This window comes from Acomys russatus, chromosome X (assembly GCF_903995435.1).
Source record: "Acomys russatus chromosome X, mAcoRus1.1, whole genome shotgun sequence".
NCBI classification, from domain to species: Eukaryota; Metazoa; Chordata; class Mammalia; order Rodentia; family Muridae; genus Acomys; species Acomys russatus.
In genome coordinates, this window is record NC_067169.1 from 53,952,720 (window position 1) to 53,963,610 (window position 10,891).

Below are 10,891 nucleotides of genomic sequence, written 5' to 3' on the forward strand. Positions count from 1 at the left end.
TGAGAAAGAGCCAGATTGATTTCCACAGTGGTTGTACAAGTTTGCACTCCCACCAGCAATGGAAAAGTGTTCCCTTTTATCTACATCCTCTCCAACATGTGCTGTCGCTTGAGTTTTTTATCTTAGCCATCCTGATGGACATAAGATGGAATCTCAGAGTCATTTTGATTTGTAGTTCCCTGATGATTAAGGATGTTGAACATTTCTTTAAGTGTTTCTCAGCCATTTGATATTCCTCTGTTGAGAATTTCTGTTCAGTTCTATACCCCATTTTTAATTGGGTTATTTGGTTTGGTGGTTTTAATTTCTTGATTTCTTTATATATTTTGGATATTACGCCTTTGTCAGAGGTTTGTGAAGGTCTTTTCCCAGTCTGTAGGCTGTCATTTTATTCTGTTGAGAGTGTCCTTTGCCTTACAGAAGCTTTTCAATTTCACGGTCTCATTTATTAATTGTTGATCTTAGAGACTGAGCTGTTGGTGTTCTGTTCAGGAAGTTGTCTCCTGTGTCAGTGAGTTCAAGGCGCCTCCCCACTTTTTCTTTTAACATATTTAAGGTATCTGGTTCCACGCTGAGGTCTTTAATCCATTGGAGTTTTGTACAGGATGATTAATAAGGGTCTGTTTGCATTTTTCCACATGTAGATATCCAGTTACACCAGCACCACTTATTGAAGATGCTTTTTTTTTTCTTTACATGGCTTTGGCTTCTTTGTCGAAAATCAAGTGTCCATAGGTGTGTGGGTTTATTTCTGGGTCTTGGTTCCAATTCCATTGATAAACCAGCTTATTTATATGCCAGTTTCATTCCATTTTAATAATTGTTGCTCTGTAGTACAGCTTGAGATCAGGGATGAAGATTCTTCTTCTATTGTACAGGATTGTTTTAGCTATTCTGGGTTTTTATTTTTCCATATGAAGTTGAGAGTTGATCTTTCAAGGTCTGTAAAGAATTGTGTGGGTATTCTGATGAGAATTACATTGAATCTGTAGATTGATTTTGGTAAGATGGACGTTTTTACTATGTTGACTCTCCCGATCCACAAGCATGAGAGATCTTTCCATCTTCTGATATCTTCTTCAATTTCTTTCTTTAGAGACTTAAAGACTTTTTCATACAAGTCTTTCACTTGGTTGGTTAGAGTTACACCAAGATACTTTATATTATTTGTGGCTATTGTGAAGAAGGGTGTAGTTTCCCTAATTTCTTTCTCAGCATGATTGTCATTTGTATATAGGAGGGATACTGACATTTTTGAGTTAATTTTTTTATCCAGCCAATTTGCTGAAGGTGCTTATCAGCTGTAGGAGTTCTCTGGTGGAATTTTGGGAGTCACTTATGTACACTATCATATCATCTGTGAATAAGGATAATTCGACTTCCTCCTTTCCCATTTGTATCCCCTTGATCTCCTTTTGTTGTCTTATTTCTCGGGCTAGAACTTCAAGAACTATATTGAAGAGATATGGAGAAAGTGGGCAGCCTTGTCGAGTCCCCAATTTTAGTGGAATTTCCTTGAGTATCTCTCCATTTAATTTGATGTTAGCTATTGGCTTGCTGTATATAGCATTTATTATGTTTAGGTATGTGCTTGTATTCCTGGTTTCTCCAAAACTTTTAACATGAGCAATTTTTTGATTTTCTCAAATGCTTTTTTTGGCATCTAAGGAGATGATTATGTGGGTTTTTTCTTTCAGTTTGCTTATATGATGGATTACATTGATGAATTTTCATATATTGAGCCATCCCTGCATGCTGGGATGAAGCCTACTTGGTCATGGTGTATGACATTTTTTATGTATTCTTGGATTTGGTTTGGGAGTATTTCATTATTTTCAAGTCAATGTTTATAAGAGAAATTGGTCTGAAGTTCTCATTCTTTGTTGAGTCGTTGTGAGGTTTTGGTATCAAGGTGACCGTAGCCTCATAGAATGAGTTTGGTACTGTTCCTTTCATTTCTATTTTTTGGAGCAATTTAAAGAATATCAGTATTAGCTCTTCTCTGAAGGTCTGGTAGAATTCTACGCTGAAACCATCTGGTCCTGGGCTTTTTTTGGTTGGGAGACTTTTGATGGCTGTTTCTATTTCCGCAGGAGAAATAGAACTATTTAATTTGTTTATCTGATCATGATTCAACTTTGGCAAGTGGAATCTATCAAGAAAATTGCAGAGACAGTTTTTTATTTGTCCTAGGCGAGGAAATGGGGATCTTAATGATTCTTCATTTTGAAGAAGATTGGGTTTTGTGAGGTGTTAAGACTCTCACCCAGTTCTGGTGTGACAGAGTTCTTGTCCTTATGTCCAATTTTTTTTATAGGTGTGTAGAATGGAAGCTTTTAGTATCTTTTCTGTGGAGGTCAGCTCCAGCTGCTCCAGCTATTTCACTCCTGTTAAGAACAGTTATTTTTCAGATTAAAAATTAGTTGTTATAGTCTAATAGTCAAAAGAACAAGCATGAGTATCTTTTTTTAGAATCTTTCCACCAGTGCTTCAACATAGGATTGTGATTACAATATCGAGGTAAATTCTCCTCCCATGTAATTCTATGAAATCCAACAATTATGTACTTTCAAAATGTAATGGTAAGGTAGACATCAATGAGACATTCTCACTGCAAGAAAGAACAATAAGAGCAAGGTAAGAGTAACAGACCATTGGTAAGTACAATACCCCACAGAACAGACAGTATTAAATCTTTAGGCTTGAAAGCAATCCCCTTTGATTCCATGCCTTCCTTTTGAGCACATGGCAATGCAATTACATTCCTAAGCTTCCAGAGGGCTTTACTCCCACATGTTTTCTAGGAAGAGCATATGCCACATGTCTCAAAGATTGAGGAATAGCATACCTGTAATTGTTTCAACACACTGTGACCCTCAAGTTCTAGTTTCTTGGAGATGGACATATTTCCATGACTCCACTAGTCTTTTATGTAGTCATTATATAGTGGCCATAATCCAGAGTCTCCTCTTGGATTGCCCTTATGGGAGTCCTAACTCTCATAGTAGTCTCACTAGTATAGCAGTCTCTTGCTGATTCTCGTGGGCGTCTGAGAAATTCTTAGAAATCTGTATAAAAGTAGTAGTACCTCCACAGCTTATGCATCCTGTGTGCCTGCAGGGCTAAGGAATAAAGTAATAAGTAATTATTACTTATTAACTAAGTAATTGATTATTACTAATTATTAAGTAATTAAGCTGCACTTGGGCTTTTTAAAACCACAAGTAGAATAGCCAAAAAATACTAGCCAATGTAGTTAGAGACATGAAGAATCCTTGGACAGTAAATCAAAAAACATCAAAGCATCCTGCCTTCATATCATTTTCTAGTGGTCTGGGGTTTTCCTTTTAAACCATTTTTTTTTCTCAAGGCCTTAGTACTCTGGCCGATGAAGTGTGTGTTACTACTCATCACTAGCATAATGAAAAGCACTTAACTTCTTTTTATTCATTCTGATCTCCTTATCAAGAGATTCCTTTGGTCATGTCCCTGGTTTTGTTTCCTCAACACATTTTGTTCTTTACATTCACAGGCTGAGAAAATTTTAAACCTTTACATACAGTTTCCATTTTGATTATAAATGCCACCTAAATAATTTCTGTTTTCATATGTATATAATACATGGGGAATACTATAGTCTAGATCAAAAAATGTCCTCTAAAAGGGAGTGGTGGATACTTTATGAGGTGTGCCCTGGAAGATATGCCCACTGGTGCAGTAATGGCAACACTATCTATGGTGGTAACCAACTGCTCCTTGATTGGATTTGAGGTTGTCTCCACATGAGGGAATTCATGCCTAGTTTTGTAAACATGGTCCAAACCCATTTTTGGGCCCAAGGGGAGAATCTACTGATATTGTTTTTTAAATGCTCATCTTATCAAACTGCCTTCAACCTTGGTCTGAGAAGCTTCTTATTGCAATTTATGGTGGCTAATGCTGAGATACATTCAAAGAGAACTGTTCAAAGCACTGAAAATATGCGTCTGTGAATACTCAGACATAGATGGGACATATATAGCAACAATCTTCACCAAGGTACTGGGAACATCATGAAAGATGAGTATGGAACAAAAGTAAGAGCCAAAGGATGGAGAGGAATGCTGTAAAATGTTATCCTCTGGATATAATATAGCTGTTGTACATATGAACCCACAGAAACTGTGGTTACCTACATAAGACATACACAAAACAAGCCAGCCATAAATTTCATCATGAAGTGGGGAGGAGTATGTAAGGCACCAATGATAGCTGGGGAGACATTGGCAGTGGATGACTTCTGAGGGGAGGGAAAGTCACCTTGTTTAGGAGTATGGCCAGTATAAATTTTCCATGCCCCAGTGGATGACCCCATGCTCATGTGCATACAGGCAATACTAACTGAACTTAGTGGATTAAATATGTATATACATATACATATATGTTATTGATGAAGGTTCTGTGAAGAGTTGGAGGAAGGGGAGCCAATGATGAATACAATCAAGATACGTTGTATATATGCATACATTTTCAAAGAATAAATTAAAGAAAAAAATTAGAAAAAAAGAGGTGTGGCTTGGACCAAGGAGATGACTCTGCAGGTTAATTAATTAATTAACTAAATGTAATTTGTAAGAAGTGGTTTAAAAGAAGTGTTGACTAATTGGAGACACCTTTTGGTCACGGGGCCTTGAAGGAAATAACTGGATATCATCTCTCCTCTATTTTCCCTCTTTCCTGTGTCCCAGCAATCAGGTGAGTCATTTTCTACTTTTCCAGGGAAGAAAAGTAAGTGAATGGTCATTTGAAAAGAGAAAACTGAGGCAAGAAATAAATTACAAGAAGCTAGAGTTATTCCAAGAAGAAGTTGCTGGTTTTGGGATACCGAAACTGTTTTACTTCCATACAGGTAGAACATTCAGCGTTTATTAGGTCCTATAGGTAAGCATCAAAGAAGAAATATGAGTGGCTTTTTAAGAAGTGCAATCTTTACCCAGGAGACATATCAAGACAAGTAAGTGGCCTGGCTTGAATAAGTTGAGAGTTTTAGAGTTTTGTCACACATGTTGACAATGAGAATTGATTGTTCTCATTGATAAAGATGTTCTTTTTGTCCTAGCTAATGAGAGGGTCAAGTTGCATGATGAGAAGATGACCACAGGAACAGCTTTTTCACTGAAGCTGATAGCCTTAGTACAAATGAGAGGCTGGCAAGAGAATGGCATCTGTCAAGACTTTACACACATCTGACAAGTTAAAAAATGTAATTTGTGTTCATATTCAGTCATGAGCATGCTGGGATAGATAATAAGTTCGACAAGACAGGATCTCCATTAGAAATGTATATGTAGAGAGACTGTCGGTTGTGTCCATTTAAATGAAGTAGCTAAGTATGCACTGCCAAGCCAGTTAAGAGTTAAAGGCTAGCAAAGTAAGAAGTCCTCTACAAGGGCATGGTTTCATTTGAGGTGATAATGAGCCTTTTTGAGAAGGTGATAAGCAAAGTGGCTGTAGGGGATGGAAACAGAAGTAGGAATATAATGACAGATGCCAGAGTTGTGAGACATCTGCCAAAGAGAGCTTCAGGTAGGAAATGGAACCAGCCCAAAAGAGAGAAGTGTGTTGTAGTCTGCAAGCTGGAACGATGAAGCTATTCTGACATCAGACATGGAGCTAGAGGACTTACAGTTTTTCCTGTTAGATTTTTGTCTTGCTTTGATGCAGTATATACTTACTATGGATATCCTCACTTCTGGAATTGTAATGTGATTTCTGTGCTGCTCCATGTTGAAAGTATGTAATTTACTTTTTTGATTTTATAAGGAATTGCCGTTAAGAGTTTCCCTTGAGTCTCAGAAGAGACTTTGGGCTTTTGAACTGTTGGGATTGTGAAATACTGTGGGGACTTTCGAATTTGCACTAAATACATTTTTGCATTATGAAAAAGCCACCAGCCTATGCCAGGGAGTAGAATATGAGGATTTGAATGAGAATGCCTCCCAGAACCTCAGGCATTGAGTACTTGGTGAAATTATTTGGGAAGGATTATCTCAGTGTACTGAGACTTGAACAAGTCTTTTGAAACCTTAAAGCCTACCCACAGTGACACATCTCCTCAAGGCCACACCTCCTAATCCTTACCAAACACTTCCACCAATATTCAAAGATGATATGAGCTTTTGGGGTCCATTGTCATTCAAACCACCATTCATGATAACAGCCCTGTGGCTTGACTGCAATTGGAGATCCAAGTCTCACTTGATAAGGTTTGAACGTGACACCTTTGAGTAGTCTTTTATCCTTTGGGAAGATTTTGAGATAGACACAACCCTCTGAGTTAATATGGGATGTGATCCTGAGGTGAGGTCATCTTTGGGACTATACTTATGCTGATATTTAGTGACAGTCTTGACAATCTGTCACTAAGATATAACAAGTTGAGACCAGTTATGATCTTTATGATCTAACAATATGTCAGTCTAGATGAAGAGCCTACCATAAAGGCTTCCAAGATGGCTGAGATAAGTGATAGAAGTGAGATGGTATCTTAAAAGTGGCCCTGGGAGGGGAGTGGACCAAGACTGTTTAGTCTCAAGTGTGAACTTAAGAAGATCTTTTAAGAATTAGATTAGCCTTTTTGACATCTGCCAAAAATTGAAGGTGCCAAGTGTCATGGAAATAATATTAAATTTTGAGAGATTCATTTATTGTCTAATTGATATTGGAAGTAAAAGCCACAATTTTATCAGACTGTAGGAAATAGAGGAGCCCAAAGTAAGAGGTAATATATTCTATGAAGAACATGGAACATCTCTGAAGCCCTTTTTGTTTCATCTAAAATTTTTGGTATCCACTAAAACTAGAAGATATTTGAGTCCTTTGTTTGAGACATGTGAGTAAAATTTATTTGCCAGCTGTGTGGTGGTGGCGCATGCCTTTAATCCCAGCACTCAGGAGGCAGAGGCAGGTGGATCTCTGTGAGTTCAAGGCCAGCCTGGTCTACAAAGTAAGTCCAGGACAGCCAAGGATACATAGAGAGACCCTATCTCAAAAAAAAAAAAAAGAAAGAAAGAAAGAAAGAAAAGAAAAGAAAAAGAAAGAAAGAAACAATTATTTGCCAATCTTCCCTTGGTATAGTTTTTCTATGCCGAATTGGTCATAGAATGAAAAGCCTCATAACACATGGGGTAACAACTTGGGACAGCATTTGTATGGTCTGAACTATAGGTTAGTAAATCGCCTATGTAGTGCAAAAGGCTGCTCACTTTGGGAAGAATTTAAAGTAGGACAAGCAGTAAAGTAAGACAGTCTAGGCAAATTGCTCAGTAGAGGGTCCTGACTTTAGAAGGCAAGTGGAAACTTTGATTCTAGGTAGATAGAAATTAAAAATAAAGTATCCTTATAGCCTAAGGGGGCATATGAGGATATCTGACCCCCAAATAATTAAAGATTTGGAACTATGGGATCTACCAAGACTACAGCCTCATTCATGACCTTCAAGTTATGGACCATATTTAGGATCCATCTGGCATGTTTCTTGTTGAGATAAGCAGGTGGCATGGGGAGTTACAGAAGTGGCTAAGAATTGATCAATGAGAAGTTGTACACCTTTCTTTCCACCTAGTCTGTAGAGTCTCGAGAATTATCCACAGTATATAGACTTTCAGTTTCAAATCAGTGAGTTTATTAAACACATAGCAAGCAAAGGTAAAAGAGCAGGTAGCAAATACCTATAGAAAGGCACAGAAAAGAACAGGCAAAATAACATTAAATCAAACTTACACACTTAATCCATCCCGCAGAAATAAACTGCTGAAACTGCGCTGAAATGATCAGCTGGTGTTCCTGATTGAAAGCCCCAGATAGAACATAGCAGTCTCTCCATGGATGAGTTTCTGGCTTCTTTTTCCCACCACAGGCACTTTTAATGCTATGAAATTGATAAACAATTGTAACCTTTGTTGCAAACACTTTTTATCCCAAGATGTTTAAGGGGTCACTTTTTTCTTTAGTGCCCTTAGCTATTCCCTGTTTTTCTTTCCCTGTTACACAGTTAGAGTCAAGCTGTCCCAGGACAGAGTGTTTTATAGAATATTTGAAATAAACAAGCTTGACTCAAAAATGCTGACAAGGTCTACTCTATTCCCAGAGACAGCCTAAACAGAACATGGCAATTTATGAATATGGTATATATAACATCATTCTTTGAGCTTTTAATGATATTGAGACCTTCAGTAAAAGTTGTTAGAGTTCCCAGGGATAACTGTAACAGGAGTGGTTGTTTGTGAGCATCCAGGAATAGTCATCCTAGACACAGGTAGGAATGTGTTGAGTGGTATAATGGTCTATAGTAAAGACTACAAACAGGGACTTTAAGGTTCCAGACAGGACTGGGACATTTGGTGTTCAGATGTTTAAACATGTTGTTCCTAGACAAAGTGTGGCTCATATGTTTGAATACTTTGTCAATATTTAGTAGAACTGTTTCAGAAGAATTGGGTGTAGATTGGTTGGAGTAGTTGTGACCTTACTGGAGGTGTGTCATTGAGGGTGTGTTTTGATGCTTCAAAAGCACATGCCCAGCCAAGTCTCTCTCTCTCTCTCTCTCTCTCTGTCTTTGAATTTGGATGTAAAGCTCTCAGCTACTGCTCCAGTGCCATGGCTGTTTTCCACCAAAACAATTATGGTGCTTTGAATAAAAATGCCCCCATAGGCCCATAGGGAGTGGCACTATTAGGAGGTATGGCCTTGTTGGAGGAAATGTGTCACTGGAAGGCCTAGTGTGACTGTCTCTTCCTGCTTCCTGATGATCCAGCTCTCAGCTATCTCTCCAGTACCATGTCTGCCTGCATGCCACTATGCTTCCTGCCATGCTGATAATGGACTAAACCTCTGAATGTAAACCAGCCTCAATTATGTGTTTTCCTTATAAGAGCTGCTGTGGTCATAGTGTCTCTTCACAACAATAGAAACCTTAACTAAGATAATAATTATGGACTAACTTCCTGTGCTGGCTAATTTTATGTCAAGTTGACATGAGCTAGAGTCATCTGAAAGGAGAAAACCTCAATTGAGAAAAATGGCTCCATAAGATCTGGCTCTAGGGAATTTTTTTCTTTTTCTTTTTTTACATATACATTTTTGTTATTACACATATGTACAATAAACTACCTACATAGAGAAGAACCACAAGGCCTGGCGTGGTGGTGCACGCCTTTAATCCCAACACTCGGGAAGCAGAGGCCAGAGGATCTCTGTGAGTTTGATGCCAGCCTGGTATACAAAGTGAGTTCAGGACAGCCAAGGCTACACAGAGAAACCCTGTCTCAAAAAAAATCAGAAGAAGAAGAAGAAGAAGAAGAAGAAGAAGAAGAAGAAGAAGAAGAAGAAGAAGAAGAAGAAGAAGAAGAAAGAAGAAGAAAGAAGAAGAAGAACCAGGAAACAATCAGGAATTATATAAATATTACATTCATAGTGTTTTGGCTATTTGTATTTGACAGCCTTGAAGAAAACACCTTTCCTATCTTAGAGCATCTAAAATTCTGAATGTAAATTTACCATATCTCATCTTTATCAACTTAAAACATCTATCTAGACCTAAAAACATCTTAATGCCTAAACAGCTAAGCTTAATTGTAAAACTAAACTATCTCGTCTTCAACACCATCAGAGATTTGAGAAGGAATAAAATTAATTACATGAGTAGACAGGAAGTGCAGGTTAGCAGCTTCCAAAATAAGAAAATGACAGAGACAGTTTGCTGCCTGAACAGTCACCCAAAATTCTCTGTAATGTTGGAGCATCTTCTTCAGCCTTCTGACCCAATATATCTGACAGACATATTTGTAAGGCAGGAGCTATTGAGGACTTGCTTACCCTGTCTTGGCAGAGTTTGGCCATTGACTCTGCCTGCATCCAAGCTTTCCCTTTTTCAGGCAGAATTCTGTCTGTGGTAGAAACGAGGACATTTTGCCCACTGAGTTTAAAGAAAGGCCTAATTCAAAATGGAATAAAGGGAGTGGTGCTCTAAGGGCAAGACCACCTCCAGCAAAGCCTCTAGCCTGTGAAAAGGGATTAAAGGAAAGATTAAGCAGCAAAGGAAACCATCAACAACAGCTGATGCAAATGTAATTCATGAAAAGGGCCAAGTTCCAGCTCTAGCAAGCAGAAAAACTTGGAAGCTTTGGATTTAGAGTCAGGAAGGATACAGGAAAGTGATTGTACAATCTTCCTCGATGGTTAAGGAAAACCACTGAGACCAGGCATGTGACAGGGGAGTCCATGCATGGAGGTCTGGAGAAGCCATTGTGTGAGGCATTATTGGTGAAACCTGGATTGCATGGGAGACCCCAATATATTGAAGATGCCAGAGTCATGGTATATCTGCTGAGAAGTGCTTCAGACAGTGTGTGAAACCAGCCAAAGAGACAAGAAGTGTGTTACAGTCAAAGCTGGAAGTAAAGAGCCATATAATAAATCTTTTGACATAGAATTGTGGGACTTGGAGTTTGCTCTGCTTGTTTTCCATCTTGTTTTGTCATGTATTTCTTTACTATGTTGCCTTTCCTCCGGTTTGTATTGGTAATGTGTAGTCTAGGTCACTGTATGTTAGAAGTATGTAATCTGTTTTTTTATTTGATTTTAGAGGTCACAATTAAGAGATGTCCTTAAGTCTCAGAAGAGACTTTGGCCTTTAAGTGGTCTCGAGACTGTGAAAGACTATGGAAACTTTTGAAGCAGGCAGTTTGTTTTATGATATGACCACAAGCTTATGTGTCCAGGGAGTAGAGATGTGGTGGTTTGAATAACACTGTCCCATATCCCTGTATGATTGACGGCTTTGTCCTCAGTTAGTGGAACTGTTTGGGAAGGATCAGGAGGTGTGGCTTTGGAAGAAGTGTGGCCTTGTTGA